The sequence below is a fragment of the Mobula hypostoma genome, chromosome 1 (assembly GCF_963921235.1).
Source record: "Mobula hypostoma chromosome 1, sMobHyp1.1, whole genome shotgun sequence".
NCBI lineage: Eukaryota > Metazoa > Chordata > Chondrichthyes > Myliobatiformes > Myliobatidae > Mobula > Mobula hypostoma.
Genome location: NC_086097.1, coordinates 177880391 through 177908333, shown reverse-complemented (window position 1 = coordinate 177908333; position 27943 = coordinate 177880391). Strand labels below are relative to the sequence as shown.

General features: G+C 42.7%; 1 protein-coding gene across 2 annotated transcripts in view; it reads right to left on the bottom strand.

The window, feature by feature from the left end:
• The window catches only part of kctd1 (potassium channel tetramerization domain containing 1), a 130393-nt gene that overhangs the window by 96243 nt on the left and 6207 nt on the right, over positions 1 to 27943 (bottom strand). For both annotated transcript variants that reach the window (XM_063060284.1, XM_063060276.1), the window contains exon 2: positions 6131 to 6207. The gene's annotated coding sequence lies outside the window, so the exon portion shown is untranslated. The remainder of the gene's footprint in view (positions 1 to 6130; positions 6208 to 27943) is intronic.

Below are 27943 nucleotides of genomic sequence, written 5' to 3'. Positions count from 1 at the left end.
ACATCGGAGAAACCCGACACAGATTGGGGGACCGCTTCGTTGAGCACCTCCTCTCCGTGCGCCGCAACAGATAGGATCTCCCGGTTGCCACCCACTTCAACTCTGCTTCACGTTCCCATTTGGATATGTCCATACATGGCCTCCTCTACTGCCATGATGAGGCTAAACTCAGGTTGGAGGAGCAACATCTCATATATCGTCTAGGTAGTCTCCAGCCCCTTGGTATGAACACTGAATTCTCTAACTTCTGGTAATTCCCTCCCCCTTCCTTCCCCTATCCCAGTTTCACTCTGACCAACAGACTCAGGATTTAGAGGAGTAAGTTTGTAGAGAGAGCGCGAACTCTTGCAAGAAACATAAGATTTTGATAGTAGGTTATTTTAACTTTCCATATGTTGACTGGGACTCCATACTGCAAAAGGGCTGTTTGGGAAAGAGTTTGCCAAATGTGTTCAGGGAAGTTTCCTTAATCTGTACATAGAAGTCTCAACTAGAGAAAGTGAGATACTAGATCTCCTATTAGGGAATGAGACAGGATAGGTGACAGAAGTTTGTGTACGGGATACTTTGAACCTAATGGCATTATGATCACCAGATACAAAATGTAATTATGGAAAAGGATCCTTGGGTAGAGATTCGAAATTGGAGAGATGCCACTTATTATGGTATCAGAAAGTATCCGGCAAGTCTGGATTGGAACAGATTGCTTTCTGGCTAAGGTGTACTTGGAAAGGCCGCCAGAAGTGAAGTTTTGAGAGTATAGAGTTTATATGATGCTGTCAGAATAAAATGCAAGGATAACAGGTTGGAGGAGCCTTTGTTTTCAAGAGATATTGAGCCCCTGATTAAGAAAATGGAGGTGCATAGCAGGTACGGGCAGGTCAGAACAAATGAGGTACTTGAGGAGTGTATGAAATGCAAGAGAAGACTTAAGGAAATCGGGAGGACTAAAAGGCAGCATGAGGTTGCCATTGCATGATAAGGTGAAGGTGAATCCCAAGGGCTTCTACAGATACGTTAACAGCAAAAGGATATCATGCAACAAAATGGGTCCTTTGAAAACTCAGATTAGTAATCTATGCACAGAGTGGAAAGAGAGAGGGGAGATCTTAAATGATTTTTTGGATCTGTATTTACTCAGAAGAGGGACACAGAATCGATAGAAGTGAGGTAAAACAGCAGTGAGGTCATGGACCCTACACAGGTAACAGAGGAGGAGGTGTTTGCTGTCTTGAAGCAAATTAGGGTGGATAAATCCCCAGGGCTTGACAAGGTGTTCCCTCAGACCCTGTGGGAGGCTACTGCAGAAATTACAGGGGCCCTAACAGAGATATTCAAAACATCCTTAGCTACGGATGAGAAGCCAGAGTATTGGAGGGCAGCTAATGTTGTTCTGTTGTTTAATAGCCAGGAAATTATAGGACTGCGAGCATCTGTAGTGGGAAGTTATTGGAAGGTGTTCTAAGTGACTGGATAAATGAGTATTTCAATAGACAGCGACTGATTAGGGGTAGTCAACATGTCTTTGTGTGTGGTAGGTCATGTCTAACCTTATAAAGTTTTCCGAAGATGTTTCCAGGAAAGTTGATGAAGGGAAGGCAGTGGATGTTGTCTGCATGGACTTTAGCACGTCCTTTGACAAGGTCCATTTGGGAGGTTGGTCAAGAATGTTCAGTTGCTTCGCATTCAAGATGAGGTAGTAAATTGCATTAGACATTGGCTTCATGGGAGAAGCCAGAGAAGGGTAGGAGATTATTGCCCCCCTGACTGGAGGCCTATGACTTGTGGTGTGCTGCAGCGATCAGTGCTGGGTCCGTTGTACTTTATCATCCATATCAATATCCAGATGATAATGTGGTAAACTGGATCAGCAATTTTGTGGATGACTCCAAGATTGGGGGGAGTGGACAGCGAGGAAGACTATCATGGTCTGGACCAGCTGGAAAAATAGACTGAACGATGGCAGATGGAAATTAATGCAGATAGATGTGAGGTGCTGCACTTTGGGAGGATCAATCAGGGTACTGTAGGTCTTACATGGTGAGCGGTAGGGCACTGAGGAGTGGGTAGAACAGAGGGATCTGGGTATATAGATCCATAATTCCTTGAATGTGGCATCACAGGTAAATAGGGTTGTAAAGAAAGCTTTTGGCACATTGGCCTTCATAATTCAACGTACTGAGTATAGGAGTTGGGATGTTATGTTGAAATTATACAAGACTGTGAGGACTAATTTGAAGTACTGTGTGTAGTTTGGGTCACCTACCTACAGGAAAGATATAAATAAGATTGAAAAAGTGCAAAGAAAATTTACAAGGTTATTGCTGGGACTTGAAGACCTGAGTTATAGGGAAAGATTGAATAAGTTAGGAATGTATTCTTTAGAACAGAGAAGATTGACGGGAGATTTGATAGAGGTACACAAACTTGTGAAGGATATAGATAGGGTAAATGAAAGCGGGTTGTTTCCACTGAGGTTGGGTGAGACGACAACTTAAAGTCATGGATTAAAGGTGAAAGCTGAAATATTTAATGAGAACACAAAGGGAAACTTCTTCACTCAGAGGGAGGTGAGAGTGTGGAATGAGCTGCCAGCACAAGTGGTTGATGTGGGTTTGATTTTAACACTTGAGAACTTTGGATAGGTACACGGATGGGAAGTGTATGGAGGGCTATGGTCCAGGTGCAGGTCGATGGGAGCAGGTAGGTTTGGCACAGACTATAGGGCCTGTTTTTGTTCAGTAGTGTTCCGTGACTCTAGGGCCTTCGAGTATGGAATGAAGTGCAAAATCAGCAGCCAGTGGACCAGGTAATGAAACATTGAGATTACCAACTATCAACACAGAAGATTATCGGATTATTACTGTACAATAAAAAATGCGAAGACCCAGTTCTTGGTGGAGTAGCAGCAGAGAATTTAGAAAGTAAAAAGAGGATTGTTATAGTCACACAACATGAAAATATGTCCTTTGGCCCACTGAACATCCAGCACCCATTTACAATAATTCTTCATTGATCCCAGTTTATTCTACCCACTTTCCCATCAACTCTTCTCAATCTTATCACTCACATACACTCTTGGAGCAAATGTCAGTGATCAATTAACCTACCAATGTGGAAAACGGCAGCCACAGGGAGAACTTATAAATTTCACTAAGACAGCACCCGAGATTGGAATCTAATTACTAGATTTGTGAGGCAGCTGCTCTCACTATCTGTTCCACAGAATGGGCATTGTCAGCGTGGATTTAGGAAAGTGTGTTTAGATAACTCAATTAACTTTCTTTTGAGATAGTGTGAGGCAAACAAGAAAAAGAGGAGGCAATGGTTAAGTGCATTTGACATTCAGAATCCTTTAATGGAGATCCACACAAGAGGTTGTAAAACAAAATTAGAGCACATGGGATTAGGCTAATATACAATTAATAAGCAGAGCAGGACTAAATGGGTTATTTTAGGTTGGGAGGCTGTGACAAGGTGGGGTTCCACAGGGATCAGTGCAGAGGCACCAGCAGTTCACCATGTCAATGATATGGACACCAATCCAAGGTTGGTGATGATACAAAACAGTGTGAACCGAGGCTGACACAGCGGTGCTTCAGAGGGATATGGACAGGCTGAACGAAAGGCAAAGACGTGACAGCTGGAATATAACATGGAAAGTACAAGGGCTTCCACTTTGATCGAGAAATGCAAACAGATTTTTCTAAAATGGTGAAGGATTAAATGGTTTCTGTGTTCTGAGAATCTTTAATATCCTAGTACAGAATCAGTGAAGTTTAACATTTAGGGACAATGAACAAACATTACGTTGGTCCTTATTACAAAAGGATTTGATAGTAAGAAGGAAATCTAAACAAAATTATAAAAGCCACTCGTGAGAAATTAACAATTTATTTACAGCCTTGGTCTCCATACCCAAGGAAGGAGATGGAGCCTTAGAGATGTACTACACAGAAAGAGGCCCTAGATCCCATCAAACATTAACATCCACTGACTCTGTCTACACTTTACATCGCCTCAGCAAAGCAGCCAACATAATCAAAGTGCCCTCCCTCCACAGTCATTCGCTCTTCTCCCCACTTCTATCGTGGAGAAGATACAAAGGCTTTAGAACGTATCACCAGGCTAAAGGACAACTTCTATCCTGCTGTTTTAAGATTCTGGAATGGACCTTGTGTGATAAAGATGAACTCTTGATCATCCAATCTTTGTCATGGTCCTGGCACGTTATTTATCTGTCTGCACTGTTCTTTATCTGTAACTGTAACACTTTTTTCTTCATTCTGTTCTTTTCCCTTTTGTACTGCCTTGTTGTATGGAGAGATTTCTATGATGGCACATAAACAAACTTTTCCCTGTATACTGGTACATGTGACAACAATGCACCAATTACTAATTACCATTCTTTTACACTAATCCCATCTTTATTCTCTCCATGTTCTTGCCAGTTTCCACACAGTTTCTGCCATTCACACACACAGGAGGGACAATTCTTTTATACTGCAGCCAATTAACATAGCTTGCCAGAGGTTCTCAGCCTTTTTAATGCCATTAACCGAGGGGGTCATGGATCCCAGGTTGAAACCCCCACCTGAATAAAGAAACTGATCTCATAGAAATGTACAGCACTCTTATAGAATTTAAAAGTTTAGAAATAGCGATGATGTTTCCACAAGACCATAAAATATGGGAGCAGAAGTAGGCCACTTGGCCCTTCGAGTCTTCTCTGCCATTTGATCATTGCTGATTTATTTTCAGCCCCATTCCCCCACCTTTTCCCCATAACCTTTAATTCCCTACCAATCAAGGACCTATCAACCTCTGCTTTAAAAATACCCAATGACATGGCCTTCACAGCCCTCTGTGGTACCGAATTCCATAGATTCACCACTCTCTGGCTGAAGAAATTCCTCCTCATTTCAGTCCCTTTATTCTGAGATTGTGTCCTCAGATCCTAGACTCTCACACGTTCAGTATCTCTGAATGGAGTGTTTAAACCAGGGGTCGGCGTCTCAGAGTAGAAGGCGAACCATTCAGGGCAGAGATGGGATAAATTTTCTTCTACCACAGGAATCTTTGGATTTTTTTTCCCCAAGGAAGCAGTAGAGTTTCAGTCACTGAGTGTATTGAAGGGAACTTGGGGATATAGGGTAAGTACACCGAGGTGAAATATCAAACATGATCTTATTTAAAGGTGGAACAGATACAAGGTGCCAAATGGGTGTGAGGGTGGATGCACTTCCTGAAGGGGCACTGGAAGCAGAAATTTTCAGAAGTCGCCAAAGGGAACCAGATAAATATTTGCAAGGGCAAATATTACAGGGAGGAGATGATGCCAGCACGGGTGCAACTCACTAAAAAGCCTCCTTCAATTCTGTATGTGGGTAAAGTTTCACTGAAAAATTAACGCTAGCAAATTCTGGCAATTGCCGCTTAAGAATAACCCAGGACTAGCCATTCAATGTCCTACAAGGTGAAATTAATTTCATAAGTTGTTAATTCAACCACCTGTACAACAACAGGTGGAATTGCCAGCAGCTGTACTTCATTCAGAGTTTTGGTGCTTCAGTCTGTCACCAAAGACCCTTGCAATCTTGATAGATGTATAGTGGAGAACATTCCGGCTGGTTGCATCACAACCAGGTACGGAGGCTCAAATGCACAGGATTGCAAGTGGCTGTGGGGGTTGTAGACTCAGTCAGATCCATTTCCAGGCACAAACCTATCCACCATCGAGAATATCTTCAGAGCATCAAGAAAATGGCATCCATTACTAAGGAACTTCACGATCCAGACATCCTGAATTGCTTGGTAGAGGAGGTACAGGAGTCTGAAGACATCTTCCCCTCCACTATCATATTTCTAAACAGTCCAGGAACTCCTGAACACTACATCATTATTCATTAATCTTTGCACTATTGATTTACTTCTGTGATTTATCGTAATTTTATGTCTTTGCACTGCACTGCTGATGCAAAACAACAAATTTCGCGCCATATATGTCAGTGATAATAAACCTGATTCTGAGTGATGCTTCAGGAGGAAACTGTACTGTCCATTCACGGTAAAAAAAAATCTGAACAATTCACCTGATTGACTTCGGGAGAAGGAGATTGGGTGTGTGTACCTGTTTAATCACGAGACTGATTTCCTTATGAAGGTTAATTGGAGAACGCTGAAGATACTCAGCAGGTCAGGCAGCATCTGTGGAGAGAGAAGCACAGAATTAATATTTCAGATAAATTAAATTGTAAATTGATAAATTGGTTTGTTACTGTCACGTGTACCGATGTACGCTGAAAGACTGTTCTGCATTCCATCCATGCAGATCATTTCATTACATTGGTGCATCGAGGTAGCACAAGCAAAAACAACAAAAGAGTGCAGAATAAAGTGCTACAATTACAGAGAAAGTGCAATGCAAACAGACAATAAGGAGGAAGATCATAATGAGGTAGGTTGCTTGGTAGAATCCATCTTATTGTACAAGAGGACCATTCAATAGTTTTATAACAATGGGACAGAAGCTGTCCCTGAGCCTGCAGGTACATGGTTTCAGACTTTTGTATCTTCTGCCATTGATGGGTGGGGTGGGAGTTGAGAGAAGAGAAAATGTCTGGGAGGGGTGAGGTTTTTGATCATGCCGGCTGCTTTACCAAGGCAGTGAGAAGTGTAGACAGAGTTCATAGTGAGGAGACTGGTGGGTGATCTATCATCAGAACTCTCACTGCAGATGCTGCCAGACCAGCTGAATAATTCCAGCATTTTCTCATCTTATTTCGGTTTTCCAGCATCTGTGGGAATTTGTTTTCCATTGAATTTTAAACAAACAGTATCAGAATTTTCCTTTGTTCTTTACATAAATATTTGGTTTGAAAATATTTTATTCAAATTTTTTAACGATTCTCAATTCTTTCCTCCCCACATACAGATGCAATCACAAGGAAGGCATGTCAGCGTCTTTACTTTCTTGGATGCTTAATTAGATTTGGCTCGAACAAACTTCCACTCTAACAAATTTTTACAGATGTACTTTTGAAAGTACCCTGACGTGGTCTGGCACAGAAATTGGAATGTGCAGGAACATAAGAAGCTGCAGAGACATAGTGATTCCACCACCTCCTCTGGCTGTGGGTTCCAGATATCAACCACTCTCAGTGTGAAAAAAAAAACACCTCTCACATTCCCTTTAAATCATCTACCTCTCACCTGGAAACTATGCACTTTTATTTTTGACCCTCTTACCATGGGAGAAAGATTGGGAGTACCTGCTTTATCTCTGCCTCTCATAATTTTATACATCACGATCAGGTCATCCCCTCAGTCTCTGTTACTCCAGGGAAAACAAGTCCATTCTATCCAACTTCTCCTTGTAGCTCAAGTCCCCCAATTCAGACAACATCCTGGTGAATCTCCTCTGCGTTCTCACGAATAATGTAGCAACCAGAACTGTGCACAATATTCCCAAGTGTTATTTAACCAGTGTTTCATAGGAATATAGCAGTAGGCTAATCAGCCTTTCAAGCACAGTCCATGATTCAATGAGAACTTTGTCTTGTGATCATCAAAGATTAATTTATGTTAGGGATAAAATCTAGCACCCTCCCCAAGCTTGGATTGCAGAAGGGACTTCAATTAGAGGTGTATGTAATCTTTCTGTATAGAATTGTGTAAAATCACAAAGGGCATAGACAGGATGAATGAACTAAACCTTTTTCCCAGGGTTGGGAAACCAAGGACTAAAGGACAAGACACAAGAGATGACGAATGCTGGAACTCTGTAGCAACATAGAAGGGAGCTGAAGGAACTCTGCGGATCAGTCAGCAATCGACATTTTGAGTTGAGAACCTTTCATCAGGATTGGCTAGAGACTTTAAGGTGAGAGGGGAAAGATTTAATAGGAAAACAAAGAAAAACATTTTCCCCAGAGAGTGGTCAATAAATGTACTGAACTGCCAGAGGGAGAGGTGGAGGCAGGTACAACAGCATTTAAAAGGTGCTTGGACAGGTACAGGTACAGGTACATGAAAGGTTTAGAGGGATATGGGCCAAACGTAAGCAAATGGGACGAGCTTAGATGTACTGTATGCATTGGTCACCACAGAAAGGTTGGACTGAAGAGCATGTTTCTATATGTCCCAAGAAAGAAAGGTCCTGCCACTCTCTGCATGTCAAACTATTTCTAAACTTCATCCCTGAAAATTGGGCTCCAGTTGTTCAAGTCTGTCCCCTGTTGAGTAGCGATAGTTTCTCCACAAACAAGAGAAAATTTGCAGGTGCTGGAAATCCAAGCAACACACACAAATTGCTGGAGGAACTCAGCAGGCCTGGTCTTGGCCCAGAATGTCAACTGTACTGTTTTCCATAGATGCTGCCTGGCCTGCTGAGTTCCTCCAGCATTTTGTCTGTGATAGTTTCTCTCTGTCTAACTCACCTGTTGCCATTAAGCTATGAAAACTTTAAACAAGCTATTCTTTAGCCTCTCAGCCTGCATGAACATCCCCTGGGCTGGGAGAGCTCAAGGCTCCAGGCTGCTTTCTGGCAAAGAGATACTGCTCTCCCTTCCAGACGAACATATGTATCCTCCCCAATGTGTAGGGCCAAAAGCCCAGAGGTGCTCCAGCTGTGGATAAACCAGGGGCTCTGTATCACCATTGTGATGGCATCTGGTCCCTGAACCCAAGAGAAGCAATTTGTAGAATGCCTACGAGACGGCTTTTTACAGCCGCTCGTGGTCAAACCCACTAGGGAAAAGGTAATTCTGGACTGGGTGTTGTGTAATGAACCAGATTTCAATAGGATACATGGTAGAGGATCCCTTAGGAGGCAGCGATCATAAAATGATAGAATTCACTCTGCAGTTTGAGAGGGAGAAGATAAAATTGGCTGTATTGGTTTTACAGTGCAGTAAAGGGAAATACAGAGGCACTGGCCAAAGTTGACTGGAAGGGGGCATTAGCGGGGATGATGGTAGAGCAGCAATGGCTGGAGTTTCTGGGAGCATGAGGTAACCATGGCTGACAAAGGAAGTCAAAGGCAGCATAAAAGCAAAGTAGGAGGAATGTGATATAGCAAAAATTAGTGGGAAGCTAGGGGATTGGGAAGCTTTGAAAAAACAACAGAAGGCAACTAAAAAAGCAATAAGGAAAGAAAAGATGAGAGGTAATCTAGCCAATAATGTAAACAAGGATATCAATTTTTTCCAGATATATAAAAAATAAAAGAGGCAAGAATGTGTAGTGGAGCACTGGAAAGTGACACTGGAGAGGTAGTAACAGGGGGAACAAAGAAAATGAATAAATATCTTGTATCATTCTTCACTGTGGGAGACACCAGCACCATACCAGAAATTAAAGAGGGGAGATCTGATTGAGGACTATAAGACTGTCAGGCACATATAAAATAGACAGCCAGTATTTTTCGCAACACACACAAATGCTGGAGGAACTCAGCAGGCTGGGCAGCATTTATGGAAAAAAGTAATCAGTCGATGTTTCAGGCTGAGACCCTTCATCAGGTCCCGAAACATTGATTGTTTACCTTTTTCTATAGATGCTGCCTGACCTGCTGAGTTCCTCCAGCATTAGTGTGTGTTGCTTTGATTTCCAGCATCTGCAGATTTTCTCTTGTTTGTGATCCAGTATCTTTTGCCCAGGGTCAAAAAGTCTCATATTAGAAGGGCATGCTGTAAGGTAAGAGGGACAAAGTTTAAAGGACATGTGCAGGTCAAGGTTTTTTTTACATATCGAGTAGTGGATGTCTGGAATGTGCTGCCAGGGTGGTGGAGGTGTATGATAGAGGCATTTAAGAAGCTTTTGGACAGGTACATAAATATGCAGAGATTTGGGGGGGTGGGGGGCGGGGATGTTATGTAGTGCAGATGGGATTGGTTTCTTTAGATGTCTAATTACCAGTTTAATTACCCTGGCACAATATTTTGGGCCAAAAGGTCTGTTTTTGTACTGTACGTTTCTATGTTGTGTTCTAAATCAGCAAAAAATGAGGACCAAGTGTATTTCCAAGTTAGGATTGTGTGTGACCTGTAGGTGATGGTGTTCCCATGAGACTCCTATTCTTGTCCTTGGAAAAGCCTTGATATGGGCAGCGGATTTCTCCGCACTGTTGTGTGTCCAATGTTTATCCCTCAACTGACATCACTAAGTACAGATTATCTCAATATTATTCCATCATGGATAAGGAAACTTGTTGTACAGAAATTGTCTGCCTACTTCACAGCAGGGGCACATTTCAACACGTATCTGAACAGGTGTGAAGTGCTTCAGAAACTTTTAGCCTTCTAAATGGAGCTGTGAACACACAAGTCCATTCATTTAACTTCTTCCAAAAGCACTCAAAGCTAGTTAAGCCCTCTTTTTTTTTTAAGTTTGCCCCCCAAAAACCTCTACTGAAACTCAAAGCTCATACCTGTGGGATTGCTTTATGTAAATGACTCTTGCAATTTTCTATGGATGTATGGTGGAGAGCATTCTGACTGGTTTTGTTACATCCTGGTGTGGAGCTTCTAATGCCCAGGATCAGAAGAGGCTGCAGACCCCGCCTGCTCTGTCATGGACACAGCCCTCACCACCATCAAGGACATCTTCTAGAGGTGGTGCCTCTAGAAGGTGACATCATCACTGAGGACCCTCAGCCCCCAGGACATTCCTTCTTCTCATTACTGTCATCAGGGAAGAGGTACAGGAGCTGAAGACCCAAACTTAGTAATTCAGAACCACTTCTTCCCCTCTAGCATCAGATTCCTGGATCGCCCATGAACTCAAACACCAACTCATTGTTGCTTCACCCCCCACCCTTTCTTTTGGATAATTTATTTATTTTGTAATTCTAGTAAATTTACATCTTTGCTGCAGAACAGCAAATTTCACATCATATGAGACAGTGATAATAAACCTGATTCTGATATTTAAATTCATTTGGGCTGATAATATGCTAATTCAAACAGAGGGCCTTTTAGCCCCTGAAGCCTGTTCTGCCATTCAACACTTCTTATTGCATTAATTCCATTTCATAATACCCTGTACTTGGTCCTCCCAAAAAATACACCTATAAGAGTTCTGGCACATTCATTTGACCCTGTCAACAGTGGTTATTATTTTTACAGGGGTAAAAGCTTCCAGGCTTGCATTCCCCTTGATGCCATGTATACAAAATCAAGGTAAGTTAGGAAATGCACAAATTTACTAAGTTAAATGAAGTTTTAAGCACAAGAGTCTGGTGCCTTAAGCTATGGGTTTGAAACCTGGCTATGATTCAAAGTAAATTAAATCACTGGAGCAAGTGATGCTGAAGAATCAGTCAGAGACTGATGGACTGAATTAATATGTCACTGAACAATTACAGCTATGTTTTATTGTGAGGAAAAGCTATCCAGGAACATTTCCCATGAACCTGATTTAAATCATAGAATTGAAATCAACATGGAAGGAGATTGTTTGTCCCATCCTATCTGTGCTGGCTCTTTTGAAATGATTATCCAGTTATTCCTAGTGCCTGCGTCAGAATCATAATTATCACGGAGCAACATACAGCTGGAGGGACTCAGTGGGTCAGACAGCATCTATGGAGGGAAATGAACAGTCAACATTTCCAAAAGCCATGGATGAACCAGGAGATACATCGTCTGCTGAAGGCTGGATCTGTGGCATTCAAGGGTGGCGACTCAGGCCTGTACCAGAACACCAGTTATGATTTGGGGAGGGCTATTTCAAGGGCGAAGAGACAATTTCAGATGAGGTTGGAAGCGGCATCGGATGCACGGCAACTCTGGCAGGGTCTACAAGACATTACATCCTACAAAGGGAAACCCAATAGCATGAATACCAGATGAACTCAACACCTTCTACGCACGCTTTGAAAGGGAGAACACAACTACAGTTGTGAAGATCCCTGCTGCACCTGATGATCCTGTGATCTCTGTCTCAAAGACTGATGTGAGGCCGTCTTTAAAGAGAGTGAACCCTCGCAAGGCGGAAGGACCTGATGGAGTACCTGGTAAGGCTCTGAAAACTTTTGCCAACCAATTGGCGGGAGTATTCAAGGACATTTGCAACTTCTCACTGCTACGGGCAGAAGTTCCCACTTGCTTCAGAAAGGCAATAACTATACCAGTGCCTAAGAAGAACAATGTGGGCTGCCTTGATAACTATTGCCCTGTAGCACTCACATCTATAGTGATGAAATGCTTTGAGAGGTTGGTCACAACTAGACTGAACTCCTGCCTCAGCAAGGACCTGGACCCACTGCAATTTGCCTATTGCCAGAAAAGGTTAATGGAAGATGCAATCTCAATGGCTGTCCACATGGCATTAGACCACGTGGACAACACAAACATCTATGTCAGAATGCTGTTCATCAACTATAACTCAGCATTTAATACCATCATCCCCACAATTCTGATTGAGAAGTTGCAATCTTGATTGTGAAGCCTCTGTACCTCCCTCTGCAATTGGATCCTCGACTTCTTAATTGGAAGACCACAATCTGTGTGGATTGGTGATAACATATCCTCCTAGCTGACGATCAACACTGGTGCACCTCGAGGGTGTGTGCTTAGCCCACTGCTCTACTCTCTATATACACATGACTGTGTGGCTAGGCATAGTTCAAATACCATCTATAAATTTGCTGAGAATACAACCATTGTTGGTAGAATCTCAGGTGGTGATGAGAGTGTGTACAGGAGTGAGATATGCCAACTAGTGGAGTGGTGTCACAGCAACAACCTGGCACTCAACGTCAGTAAGATGAAAGAGCTGATTGTAGATTTTAGGAAGGATAAGACAGAGGAACACGAACCAATCCTCATAGAGGGATCAGAAGTGGAGAGAGTGAGCAGTTTCAAGTTCCTCGGTGTCAAGATCTCTGAGGATCTAACCTCGTCTCAACATACTGATGCGGTTATAAAGAAGGCAAGACAGCGGCTATACTTCATTAGGAGTTTGAAGAGATTTGGCATGTCAACAAATACACTCAAAAACTTCTAAAGTTGTACCGTGAAGAGCATTCTGACAGGCTGCTTCACTGTCTGGTATGGAGGGGCTACTACACAGGACAGAAAGAAGCTGCAGAAGGTTGTAAATCTAGTCAGCTCCATCTTGGGTACTAGCCTACAAAGTACCTAAGACATCTTCAGGGAGTGGTGTCTCAGAAAGGCAGCGTCCATTATTAAGGACCTCCAGCACACAGGACATGCCCTTTTCTCACTGTTACCATCAGGTAGGATGTACAGAAGCCTGAAGGCACACACTCAGCGATTCAGGAACAGCTTCTTCCCCTCTGCCATCCGATTCCTAAATGGACATTGAAACTTTGGACACTACCACACATTAAACAAAAATACATTATTTCTGTTTCTGCACATTTTTAAAAATCATTTCAATATACATATACTGCAATTGATTTACTTGTTTATTGATTATTTTATTTATTATTTTTTTCTCTGCTAGATTATGTATTGCATTGAACTGCTGCTGCTAAGTTAACAAATTTCACGTCACATGCCGATGATAATGAACCTGTATCTGATTCTGACATATTTTTCTTTACATTCTTTGTGGTTGTCAAGTCAATATGTCCATTAGTCACCAAACAACTACATCCTATTTACAAGGTATCAATGCCAGTCATGTAGTTTCTTTGAACAATACACCTATCAAATATTCAAGAGACTCTTACAGTATCCAGTGCCTATTTCCCTCTGCCTTAAACTTGGAGGTTCTGTTTGGAAGCTGGAAGCCATTTCAACATGCCACACTCATTATCAAGCAAGTCAGCCCAAATAATAAAATCAGCAAATTGGTTTACTATTGTCACATGTGCTGAAGTACAGTGCAAAACTTTGTTTTGCATGCCATCTAAATGGATCTTTTCATTACGACAGTGCAAGGTAGAACAAGGGAAAGCAATAAAAGAAAGCCCTTCATAGCAGAATAGCGTGTGAGAGTCACAGAGAAAGTGCAGTGCAGGCAGGTAACAAGGTGCAGGGCCGTGACAAATAGATGGTGAGATCACCAATCTGTTTTATCGTAACAGGGAAGAGCTCAGCCTTGTAACAGAGATATAGAAGCTAACCTTGAGCCGGGTGCCTCTTGTTCTCTGGTGCTGGTCCTGTTACCCATTATAAATCGTCAGTCTATGAACACCTGATCTATATCCTTAAGTGAATTGCTATGACATCCATGCAGTTCCAAATTACTGAAGGAACTAAGACTTGGGATCCTAGAGAACAACAGCACAGAAGCAAGCCCTTCAGCCCATCCGTCTGTACCTGGCTGCTTTTCTGTCTTGTCCCATCTAGCTGCACCAGGACCATAGCCCTCTCATCCAGGTACCTATCCAAACTTCTCTGAAATGTTCAATCCACTTCTACTACTTCTGCTGGCAGCTTGTTCCACATTCGTACCACTGTCTGAGTGAAAAAGATGCCCCCTCAGATTGCCCTTATATAATTCACCTTTCACCCCAAAACTTGATCTCTACTTCTAGTCTCACCCAACCTGAGGGGAAAAAGCATTCACCCCATCTGTATGCCTCATAATGTTATTTACCTGTATACTGTATAAAATAATTTCCCCTCACTCTCCTGCGCTCCAGGGAATAAAGTCCTAAAGTAGTCGACTTTTTCCTGTAACTCATGTCCCCAAGTCCCGGCAAAATCCTTGTATTTCTGCACAAAGCACACTCTCCTTGGCAGATCTCTCTTCTAAGGAAAACAAATCTGCCTACTCCAGTCTGTCTGCATAATTGATATCCGTTGTCACTGAAATGGTTCCATGAAGGTTCCACTAATTCTCTGTACCAAGACATTTACACCTTTGCTGAAGTGTGCTGCCCAGAACTAGTTGAAGACTTCAGAATCTGAACTGGTGACTTATTAAAGATTCATATTCAGATTAGTTTATTGTCATATACAGCAAAGTGCTTTGAAATTTCTTGCTTGTGTGAGAGTAAACAGTGTATATGTTACTACCAAGTAAAATAAATACATAAAAACTAGCATTTTTCCTATTTGTAAATTCTAACTTTGATAAATATGTGATGTCTCTGGGCAATGGTTGAGATAAACAGTGCAGCCTAAGGCCATTACTGCAAGAGAATTTTGGCCTTATGGAATTACAGTATGGAAACAGGCCATTCGGCCCACCTTGTCCATGCTGACCAAACGGTCTACCTGAGCTAGTCCCATTAGTCTGCATTTAGCCCATATAGCTCTAAACCTCTGCCATCCAGATACCTGTCTTTTAATTGTTGAAAGCCTACAAGACTATTAGACATATGATCAGAATTAGGTCATTTGGCCCTTCAGGTCTTCTCTGCCATTCGATTATGGCTGATTTATTTTCCCTCTGAATCTTTTTCTCCTGTCTTCTCTGCGTAACCTTTGACAGCTTTACTAATTAGGTAGCTATTAATCTCAGCTTTAAATATACCCAAGGACTTGGCCTCCACAGCTTTCTGTGGCAATGAATTCCACAGATTCACTATTGTATGGCTAAAGAAATTCCTCCTCTTCTGTCCTTCTATTCTGATTCTGGACTCTCCCACGATTAGAAACATCTTCTCCACATTCTTTCCATATACTCACCATTCTCTGTATGAAAAATCTGAGCTTCCGGGCCCTTTAAACCATTCTTCTTTTACCTTAAACCTCTGTATCCAGTTTTAGGCTACCCCACATTAGGAGGAAGACTGCTTCCTCCACCTCATGATTTTATAAATGTCAATAAGGCTAATTCACAGATCACTACCAAAAATTTGAGGTACTGAATAAAAATTGCTCTTATGGAAATTACATTAGAGAAAATAATTAAACAAAACACAAAATACAGGATGGTTAGGCTGCATCAGGTGTATTGCATTCCTGGTCACCCTATTACAGGAAAGATGTGGAGGCTTTAGAGACGATGCAGAATAGGTTCACCGGGATGTTGTTTGGATTAGATGGCATGCGCTACAAAGAAAAGTTGCACGATCCTGGGTTGTTTTCTATGGAGCAGCGAAGGCTGAGGGATGATAGAAGCTTATAAGATTCGAGTGACATAGAGTAACGGCCATCTGGAAGCAAAGGTTTGAACTGAATCAGCAACTATGCTTCTCTTCCCACAGATGCTGTCTGACCTGCTAGGTGTTTCCACCATTGTGTAGGGCTTTCCTATCCATGTACCTGTCCAAGTGTCTTCTAAATGCTGTCAATGTACTTTTCTCAACCACTGCTTCTGGCAGCTCATTCCATGTACTGACCACTCTGGGTGAAGAAGTTGCCCCTCGGGTCCTTTTTCATTTTAAACCTATGCCCTCTACTTCTTGATTCTCCCACCCTGGGATTAAGACCAAGCCATAAATAGATTAAAAAGCAGAACCAAGAAGGTGGTAATCTCTGGATTACCACCTGAGCCACATGCAAATTGGCATAGGGTCAAGAACATTAGAGAGTTAAAAGTGTGGCTCAAGGATTGGTGTGGGAGAAGTGGGTTTGAATTCTTGGAAAATTGGCACCAGTATTGGGGAAGGAGGGAGCTGTTCCACTGGGACCAGTTCCACCTGAACATAGTGAATCGCATAACTAGGGTTGTGTTAAACTAAATAGTAAGGGGGGGGGCGGGTGGGTTCAACAGACTGGGGAAGTAAAAAAGAAAAGTGTGGAAAAAAAAGCGAAAGATTAAAAAAAGAGAAAAGTAAGAGTGGAGTGAAGAAATGTCAAGTGCAAAAGAGTAAAAGATTGCAAGATTTTAATGGCACAATGAGTGTAAGGGCACTTTATTAGAATGCCCATAGCATTTAAAACAAGGTCAGTGAACTTGGCACAAATCAGTATAAAGAGCAAACATGAGGAAATCTGCAGATGCTGGAAATTCAAGCAACACATTGCGTCCGGTGCTCCCGGTGTGGCCTTCTATATATTGGCGAGACCCGACACAGGCTGGGAGACCATTTCGCTGAACACCTACGCTCTGTCCGCCAGAGAAAGCAGGATCTCCCAGTGGCCACACATTTTAATTCCACATCCCATTCCCACTCTGCTATGTCAATCCATGGTCTCCTCTACTGTCAAGATGAAGCCACACTCGGGCTGGAGGAAGAACACCTTATATTCTGTCTGGGTAGCCTCCAACCTGATGGCATGAACATTGACTTCTCTAACTTCTGCTAATGCCCCTCCTCCCCTTCTTACCCCAGCCCTTATTTATTTATTTAATATTTCTCCCCCCCCCCTCTTCTCTCTCTCTTTTTTCTTCCTCTGTCCCTCTCACTAATAACTCCTTGCCTGCTCTCCGTCCTCCTCTGGACTCCCCTCCCCCTTTCTTTCTCCCCAGGCTTCCTGTCCCATGATCCTCTCCCTAATCTAGCCTTGTATCCCTTTTGCCAATCAACTTCCCAGCTCTTGGCTCCATCCCTCCCCTCCTGTCTTCTCCTATCATTTTGGATCTCCCCCTCCCCCTCCCATTTTCAAATCTCTTACTATCTCTTCTTTCAGTTAGTCCTGATGAAGGGTCTCGGCCCGAAACGTCAACTGTACCTCTTCCAATAGATGCTGCCTGGCCTGCTGTGTTCCACCAGCATTTTGTGTGTGTAAAAGGGTATGATTTAGAGGCCATTACAGAAAAGTGGTTGCAGGGTGGAGAGGATTGGGAATTAAATATCCAGGGATATCAGGTGATTCGGAAGGATAGGCAGGAAGGTAAGGGAGGTGGGTAACACTCCTAATTAAGGATAAGATCAGAGCGATAGTGAGAGATGATATAAGATCTAAGGAGCAGAGTATTGAATCCATCTGGGTAGAGATAGGAATAGTACCGGGGAAAAAAAAATCACTGTTGGGAGTTCATCAGTTCCCCTCTACCACCACTCTGCTCCATCTAGCGGAATTAGTCCTTATTCTTAATAATTTCTCCTTTGGCTCCTCCCACTTCCTCCAAACTAAAGATGTAGCTATGGGCACCCGTGTGGGTCCTAGCTATGCCTGTCTTTTTGTTGGCTTTGTGGAACAATCTATGTTCCGTGCCTATTCTGGTATCTGTCCCCCACTTTTCCTTCGCTACATCGACGACTGCATTGGCGCTGCTTCCTGCACGCATGCAGAACTCATTGACTTTATTAACTTTGCCTCCAACTTTCACCCTGCCCTCAAATTTACCTGGTCCATTTCCGACACCTCCCTCCCCTTTCTAGATCTTTCTGTCTCTGTCTCTGGAGACAGCTTATCCACTGATGTCTACTATAAGCCTACTGACTCTCACAGCTGTCTGGACTATTCCTCTTCTCACCCAGTCTCTTGCAAAAATGCCATCCCCTTCTCGCAATTCCTCCGTCTCCGCCACATCTACTCTCAGGATGAGGCTTTTCATTCCAGGATGAGGGAGATGTCCTTTTTTAAAGAAAGGGGCTTCTCTTCCTTCACCATCAACTCTGCTCTCAAACGCATCTCCCCCCATTTCACGCACATCTGCTCTCACTCTATCCTCCCACCACCCCATTAGGAATAGGGTTCCCCTGGTCCTCACCGACCACCCCACCAGCCTCCGGATCCAACATATTATTCTCCGTAACTTCCACCACCTCCAACGGGATTCCACCACGAAGCACATCTTTCCCTCCCCCCGCCCCTGCTTTCCGCAGGGATCGCTCCCTACGCGTTCCCTTGTCCATTCGTCCCCTCCATCCCTCCCCACTGATCTCCCTCCTGGCACTTATCCTTGTAAGCAGAACAAGTACTACACATGCCCTTACACTTCCTCCCTTACCACCATTCAGGGCCCCAAACAGTCCTTCCAAGTGAGGCGACACTTCACCTGTGAGTCGGCTGGGGTGATATACTGCGTCCAGTGCTCCCGATGTGGCCTTCTATATATTGGCGAGACCCGACGCAGACTGGGAGACCGCTTTGCTGAACACCTACGCTCTGTCCTCCAGAGAAAGCAGGATCTCCTAGTGGCCACACATTTTAATTCCACATCCCATTCCCATTCTGACATGTCTATCCACGGCCTCCTCTACTGTAAAGATGAAGCCACACTCAGGTTGGAGGAACAACACCTTATATTCTGTCTGTGTAGCCTCCAACCTCATGGCATGAACATTGACTTCTCTAACTTCCGCTAATGCACCACCTCCCCCTAATGCCCCACCTCCCCCTCATACCCCATCAGTTATTTATTTTTATACACACATTCTTTCTCTCACTCTCCTTTTTCTCCCTCTGTCCCTCTGACTATACCCCTTGCCCATCCTGTTTCCCCGCCCCTTGTCTTTCTCCCTGGCCTTCTATCCCATGATCCTCTCATATCCCCTTTGCCAATCACCTGTCCAGCTCTTGGCTCCATCCTTCCCCCTCCTGTCTTCTCCTATCATTTTGGATCTCCCCCTCCCCCTCTCAAATCTCTTACTAACTCTTCCTTCAGTTAGCCCTGATGAAGGGTCTCGGCCTGAAACATCGACTGTACCTCTTCCTAGAGACGCTGCCTGGCCTGCTGCGTTCACTAGCAACCTTGATGTGTGTTGACAGTTGGGAGTTGTCTATCGGCCACCGAGTAGTAACATTACAGTGGCCCAAGCAATAAACAGAGAAATATCTGAGGCATATAAGAATGGAACTGCAGTTATTTTGGGGGATTTTAACTTGCACATAGATTGGGTGAATCAAGTTGGTTGAGGTAGTCTTGAGAAGAACTTCATAGAACGCATCCATGATGGCTTTCTTGAACAGCATGTAACTGAATCTACAAAGGAATGTTCTATCTTACATCTGGTCTCTGCAATGAGACAGGTAAAATTAGTGATTTTGTAGTTAGGGATCCTCCTGGAAAGAGTGATCACAGTATGACTGAGTTTCTCATACATATGGAGGGTGCAATAGTTCAATCTAAAACCAGTCTAACCAGACAATGGAGACTACAATGGGATGAGAGAAGACTTGACTAGTATAGAATGGAAACACAGACTATATGGTGAGATGGTTGAGGAACATTGGAAGACTTTCAAAGAGATTTTTCATGGTGCTCAACAAAAGTCTATTCTAGTTAAAAGCAAGGACAGTAAGGGTGGGGAGAGCCAGTCTTGAATAACTAAGGATATAAAAGAAGGCATCAAACTAAAAGCTTGTGCATACAAAGTCTCCAAGAGTAGTGGGAAACTGGAAGACTGTAAAGACTTTAAAAAGCAACGAAGAACATAGGTCCTTTGGAAGATGAGAAGGGGAAATTGATATTGAGTAATGAGGAAATGGCAGAGGCTTTGAATGACTGTTTTGTGTCAGTCTTCATGGTGGAGGACAGGACCAACATGCCAAACAGAGATGTTATGGATGTGATGGGAGGTGAAGACCTTGATCAAGGGTATTGCTGAGCAAACTTGTGGGCTTAAAGATAAACAAGTCCCCTGGTCCTGATGGAATGCATCCCAGGGTACTGAAAGAAATGGCATAAGTTATAGTAGAGGCTTTAATGATAATTTACCAAAATTCTCTGGACTCTGGGCTGGTTCTGGCAGATTGAAAGATGGCAAATGTCACACCACTGTTCAAAAAAGGATGTAGGCAAAGGCAAGTAACTATAGACCAGTTAGTTTAACATCTGTAGTTGGGAAAATGCTTGAAGCCATCATTAAAGAAGAAACAGCGAGGATTCTATGAGAAGAAACAGCATAGATTCAGTAAAGGCAGGTCCTGTCTGACAAATTTACTGAAGTTCTTTGAGGATATAATGAGCGCAATAGATAGAGGGGAACAGATGGACATTATTTACTTGGATTTCCAGAAGGTTTTCAATAAGGTGCCACATAAAAGACTTATCCATAAGATAAGGATGCATAGAGTTGGGGGTGATGTGGATGGATGGATAGAAGATTGGTTAACTAATAGAAACCAGAGAGTTAGGCTACATGGGTATTACTCTGGTTGGCAATCAGTAGTGAGTGGCATGCTGCAGGGGGTGGTGCTGGGCCCACAACAGTACAGGATATACATTAATGATCTGGAAGAGGGAACCGAGTGTAGTGTATGTAAGTTTGCTGATAATATTAAATTGAGTGGAAAAGCAAATTGTGCAGAAGATATGAAGAGTCTACAGAGAGATACAGATAGGTTAAGTGAGTGGGTAAGGGTCTGGCAGATGGAGTACAATGTCGGTAAATGCAAGGTCATCCACTTTGGAAGGAAAAATGAAAGCAAATTACTATTTAAATTGTAAAAAATTGCAGCACACTGCTGTGCAGAGGGACTTAGGAATGCTTGTGCATGAATTGCCAAAGGTTGGTTTGCAGGTACAGCAGGCTATCAAGAGGGCAAATGGAATGTGGGCCTTCATTGCTAGAGGGATTGAATTTAAGAGCAGGGAGGTTATGCTGCAACTGTACAGGGTACTGGTGAGGCTGCACCTGGAGTACTGCATGCAGTTCTGGTCCCCTTAATTGAAAGATATACTGGCCTTGAAGGCAGTTCACCAGGTTGATTCAAGAGATGAGGGGGTTAAACTATGAGAAGAGATTGAGTTGCCTGGGACTGTACTCTCTAGAATTCAGAAGAATGAGGGCAGATCTTATAGAAATATATAAAATTATAAAGGGATGGATAGGATAGGGGAGGGGAGGGAATGTTGACTCAGACCATGAGAGGACTGTATCGGGCATTTTCATGCCTTACAAGGCGCAGATTGGAAGTCTGTGTGGGTCGCCACTCCTCACACAGACACTAGAGCAATGTGTGGTTAAATGCCTTGCTCAAGGACACAAACACACTGCCACAGCTGAGGCTGAGATAAGATAGAAGCAGGAAAATTGTTTCCACTGGTAGGTGAGACTAGAATTAGAGGACATAGACTCAAAATTTGGGGGAGTAAATTTAGGACAGAGATGAGGAGGAACTGCTTTTCCCAGGGAGTGGTGAATCTGTGGAATTCTTTGCCCAATGAAGCAGTGGAGGCTACCTCAGTAATACTTAAGACAAGGTTGGCTAGGTTTTTTCATAGCAGGGGAATGAAAGGTTACAGGGAAAAGGCAGGTAGGTGGAGATGAGTCCACGGCCAGATCAGCCATGATCTTATTGAATAGCAGAGCAAATGGCCGACTCCTGCTGTTTCTTACGTTCTTATCATACAGTAACACAGTTCAAAAAAAGGCCACTTAGCTCAACCTGTCCAAGCTGAGCTGAGCTAGTCTCATTTGCCTACATTTTGCCCAAAGTCCTCTGAACCTTTCTTATCCATGTCAGTACCTGTCCAAGTGCATTTTAAATATTGTAATTGTATCCACTTCTACCACTTCCTCTGCAATCATTTCATATACCTTCCACCCTCTGTGTGAACAATGATGCTTTTTCTCCTCTCACCTTTAGATTCCGCTACCTTGGAGAAAAGACTGTGGATGTTCTCTCTATCCTTTGATATTTCTCGATTCCCTTAGTATTTAGGAATCTATGAATCCCTGTTTTGATTACACTCTGTGAGCACAGCCCTCTTGGGGAGAGAATTCCTAAGATTCACACTTCGGGTGAGGAAGTTTCATCTCGTCTTTGACCCATTCCAGTTGCCCTCTTGTGCCTTCTCTTCTCTGCACCTGCCCATCATCTCCCTCTGTTTCCTCTTTTCCATCCTTTCCTCTCACGGTCCACTATCGTCACCTATCAGATTCGTTCTTTTTCAGCCCTTTACCTCTTCCCTTTTCCCTCCCAGCTTCTTACTTCATCCTTCTCCACCACCCACCTCCTCCCCCTCACATGGCCTCACCTATCGGCTGCTATCACATACTCATTATTCCTATTCTGCCTTCTGCCCTCTTCCTTTCCAGTCCGGATGAATGGCCTTAGCCTGAAACATCGACTGTTTATTCCTTTCCATCGACACTGACTGACTTGCTGAGTTCCTCCAGCATTTTGTGTGTGTTGATCAAGATTTCCAGCATCTGCAGTATCTGTTGTGTTTAGTTCCATTTGCCAGCGTTTTCCCCACGTGCCTCCAAGCTCTTCCTATCCTTGTATTGTTTACTATATTAAGTACATTTCAATGGGATCACCTCTCAAACTTCAGCACAGTTGATGGGCTCATGCTACTGGCAGGCATTGCGTTTGGTACCTGCTACACTCTGCTATGCAAGTTTAAGGTCATCCAGAACTCCCCCTCTCTGCACCATCACCGATCAAGTAACTCAGCGTGGATGTTCCAGCACTAAGTCCATGCTGATTGACAAACACCCATTTACACTAATCTCAAGTTCTTCTCCTCACAGATCCTCCAACTTCCCATATGTACTTAAGGGAAGAAAGTTTGAAGTAGATGTGTGGCTCATTTTTCTTTACACAGAGAGTACTGGGTGCCTGGAACCAGGCTGCCAAAGACATGGTGGAAGCAGATACGACAGAGGTGTTTAAGGGGCTGTCAGACAGACTCGCAAGTTTGGATGGAATGGAGGTGGATGTCGTGCAGGCGGAAGTAATTTAGTTTAATTTTGCATTGTGTTCAGCACAGACATTGTAGGCCAGATGGCCCATTCTGTGCTGTACTGTTGTATGATCCCCCTCACCTACACAGTTTGTGGAACTGACAATGGACAACTAATCTACCAAACCTTTGGGAGGAAGCTAAAGGAAAATATTTTTCAGCATATGCAGTTGTGAGAACCTAGGAGAGAAAGACTGGGAGGGAAAAGCACCAGTAACCAAAGAACACAAATATAAAGCTGCTGGCAGAAAATGTGGAGAGAGGAGAGGTTTTTGTACCCAGAGTGTCTTTTGTACTCACTTGCTGAATGTGTGGAAGAGGCAGAAACCCTCATCACATTTAAACACTACTTAGAAACTCATTTGGATTACTACAAGACCAACAGAAGGTAGGATAGTGCCAAATTATCATGCTTCAGTCTGGGACACAGGGAGCAGAGTTTTGGGAGACCTTAAACCTCCAGAACAGAATATGGGAAATCCAAGCCACAGATAATGTTATGACATGGTAAAGAACATTTGTACGGATGGTATGCAAGATAAGTATTTCAATATACATTGGAACATATGACAATAATAAACCAAATTGGCAGTTTACATTGAACTTTCCAACTTCAAGTAACTGATGCTCCCTGCTCCTTTCTCCCTCCTTCTGTTAACCACTGCCCTGTCCTGTTACCCTATTGCAGTTCTCTCCCTCTGTCACGAGTCCTTCAGGCTTGTGTGTGTGCCATAGACGGCTGGGCTTCTGAGTTTTTAGAGCACCAGTATATACTAATCATTGACTTAACTAGAGTTGTTAAGTCCTTGTGCTTACTGTGACAGAGCCTGCTGTTCCTCCACATCTGGGTTCAGTCATTGCCAGTGCTCACCATGATATCCACATCTGGGTTCAGTCATTGCCAGTGCTCACCATGATATCCACATCTGGGTTCAGTCTTTGCCAGCACTCACCGTGATACAGCCTACTGATCCTCCACATCTGGGTTCAGTCGTGGCCAGCATGCACCATGACACCGTCAGCTGGTTCCATCTCCCCATCTCCACACACTATGCCCTCTGGTTGTTCTATCTCCTCCCCCAACTACTTCCAAATGAGTCTGGATTCAGGATCTTGACATGAAATATTGACAATCCCTCTGACTCCATACATGCTGCCTGACTTGTTGAGTTCCTCCAGCTACTTGCTTTTCTCTCCAGATTCCAACTTCCGCAATTTCCCTCGTGTCAAGGATAATGTAAGATCCATTTCAGTTTGCTATTGAGAGTTTCTTTTTGACTGCCCTATACGGATCACCTCAAGCTCCTTCTCAGAAATGGAAGCATTTTCTCTGTATCGACTCCTTTATCAATGTAAAGATCTCTGGTGTTATCTTAACATTTAGCCTTTTCTCAAGTGGTAAGAAACCTAGTCTGCTCATCCTTTCCTGATGTGTAAATCTTCACATTTCTGGTAATTTTGGTGCAAAATGCCTCTGCAACCTCTTCTGTACCTTCAAATCCTTTTGTAATATGCTGACAAAAACTGTTGGCAGTCCTCCGCGTGTTGTCTAACTGACATTCAAAACCTGTTTTGCATAACATCCTGACTTTTCATTGCAATCCCTCCAGGAATAAATCCTAGTACAATATTCGATTTACTTTTTTAAAAAATGGTGTATCTTCTAGCAATTGGTGTATTTGGGCTCTGAGTCCCATTTCCCCCCCTTTTTTCATACCTAGATTCACAACTTCCATATTAGCTCCCTATTCTTTCTGATAAAATACATTTACATGTATTTACATGTATTACATGCATTTCCATTTTATTGCGTGGTATCCAGGTTTCAGTCAGTCTACCCCCACAGTGTTCATTCAGCAGAAGACAAGCTCTATTATTGTGGTTGTCTGTAGACTTCTGCAGTGTTGGATGGCTCAAGTTTGGACTCTTTTATTGAGTGGCTGAATCTTTCAAGCTTCTACGTGCTATGTGTGGTTTGTGTTGTGCGTGACTGTTGGCGCTGTGTTTTGCAACTTGGCCCCAAAGTAATGCTGTCTCATTTAGCTGTCGTCATGAGTATTCATGTTTGGTTGAATGATAATTAAACTTGAGTTGAATTGAAAATTTTAATTTTAAAATTAAATTTTAAAGCCTTGCCTTTAACATGTTGAACTTCAGTGCGCCAATTATTTGCTAATACTGCAGGTTTATTAATATCCTAATGTAATCTGTTTCAGCCCTCCAATTTATCATCTGCAAATTTGTGCTTTTCATTTCAGAGACTAAAGGTTGAATGTAAACTTTGGACTATAGTGGTTTGGCACTAATCCTTGTGGAGCACCATCAGACGTCCACTATAAACAACCACCCTCCACTCTCGATCCCTGCTGTCTGTCCTTTAGCCAGCTAACAATCCATTCTGGAGACACAATGGATTGACTGCAGATGTTGGAGCACAAAGCACAAAACAAAGCTTCTGGAGGAACTCAGCGAGTCAGGCAGGGAAATGGACAGTCAACATTAGAGGGCATGACCCTTCATGTGGACTGAAAGAACACAGAGGAGATTTACAAGGATATTGCCAGGAATCGAGTTGTAGGGAGAATTTGGTCAGGTGTGGACTTTATTTCCAAAAATTAAAATAGATTTATTTGATACAAATAGAACAATTTATTTACTTTTATGTTTGTTATAGAATGCCCAGCAGTACAGTGCAGGACAGTCGTTTTGATCTATCATGCTGTGCTGATCTAATTAGACTGACACCTAATAAATTTTACACTCTTCCTTTCCTTTGACCATATTCCTCCATTCTCAACATATTCATGTGTCTATTTAAGAGTCCTTAAATCTTCTGTGCTATCTGCCTCTACCATCATCCCTAATAGTGCTTTCCACCACTCTATGTAAAAAGAAACTTGCCTCATGTACCTCATTTGTCTTCTCCCCCTCTCACCTTACCTATAGTATCAGACATTTCAAGCTGGGAAAAAAATTCTGGTTGTCTGTCTATCCTCACAGAATTTTATAATCTTCTATCAAATCTGCCTTCAGTCTCCATTGCTCCAGAGAAATCAACCCCAGTTTGTCCAATTTCTCCCCAAAGTACACATCCTCCAAACTAGATAGCAGCCTGTAAATCTCCACTGCGTCTTTTCCAAGTCTCCACATCTTTCCAAAATGAGGCAACCATAAACAAAAGCGTTACTCTAAATGTGGCCTATGCAGAGTTTTCTAAGGCTGTAACATAATTTTCCCAGTTCATTGCTCTAACTAATCAAGGCAAGCATGCCAATGACTACCCCATCAACCTGTGTGGTTACTGTATTCTTAAACAGCCAACGTCCAACGTCCCACTTTCATCAGCACTGTTAAGGATCCTCTCCTGTGTACTCTCCCTTTGTATTTTGGACACATAACTTTGCTGTTGCCATTTAGTTTAGAAAATTTAATGCAAAATATCTGGATGGTTTTTTTTCCTAAAACTGTCATTCTTCAATCTCATGGGACCCATCTACTTAGAGGTGGCAGCTAAACTGATGTCCTTCACTTTTACAGCATAGGAACTGCTTGGTTGATGAAGGTATGAAGTAATAGTTTAAGAAATGAAAAGCATTCCTCCAACAGCGTTGGGAGAAAAGGGAAGCAATAAAATAATTGATTCTCTAAAAATGAAGAACATGGTTTCAGCAGTGCTAAAGGGAAATATTGATCTTCTATTATTAATGGGTCCAAAGCTTTGTGGAGATTCCTTGGTTTAGAAATCAGTGCTACAGTAAAGGCACAAAGGCAGATGCGTTCTCTTCAATAAAACTGAAGAACACCGAGTGGTGCGGACACTAATCACCACAATTTAGCATTACTATGACCACTTTGCATTAAAATTGACAATATTTTGTCCTAATTTATTTCTTGTAAAATTGTGCATAATTTATGCTGCTTATCTGACACTGCAGCAAGTAGCCTTCTCCATTGCACGTGTGTATATGTTAATTGTGCATATGACAATAAACCCAACCTTAACTAAACACACTTATTAAACTATTAATTGTTTATGGTGCAAAACCACATCAAAGTGTTACTTCACCAGCTACAGATACTGCTGGAAGCAGACAGTAAACTAACCAGAGAGCTGTATTAAAAGGGCGATGCTTGGCTGTTGTGTGTGAACTGATTACATGTTGGGTACCCCTTATCCAAAATCCAAAATCCTCCAAAATCCAAAAATTTTGAGAGTGGTCATGACATCACAAATGGAAAATTCCACAAGTCATTTGGAAGGTTCCCAGGCAATGTCCAGGTCTCTATGCATCACAGGCAGTTCTCAGTCATGACCTCACATACTATATGTAATGAACAGAATTTAGTGAAAAATATAAAGACACTGCATAAAGCAAAAAATGAAAATCTCAATCATGTATTGAAAGAGTGGATTTGTCAGCATAGTTTGTTGATCATGAAAGCAAAGATCTTTCACAACAAACTGAAAATTGAAGGTAATTGTGAATACTCA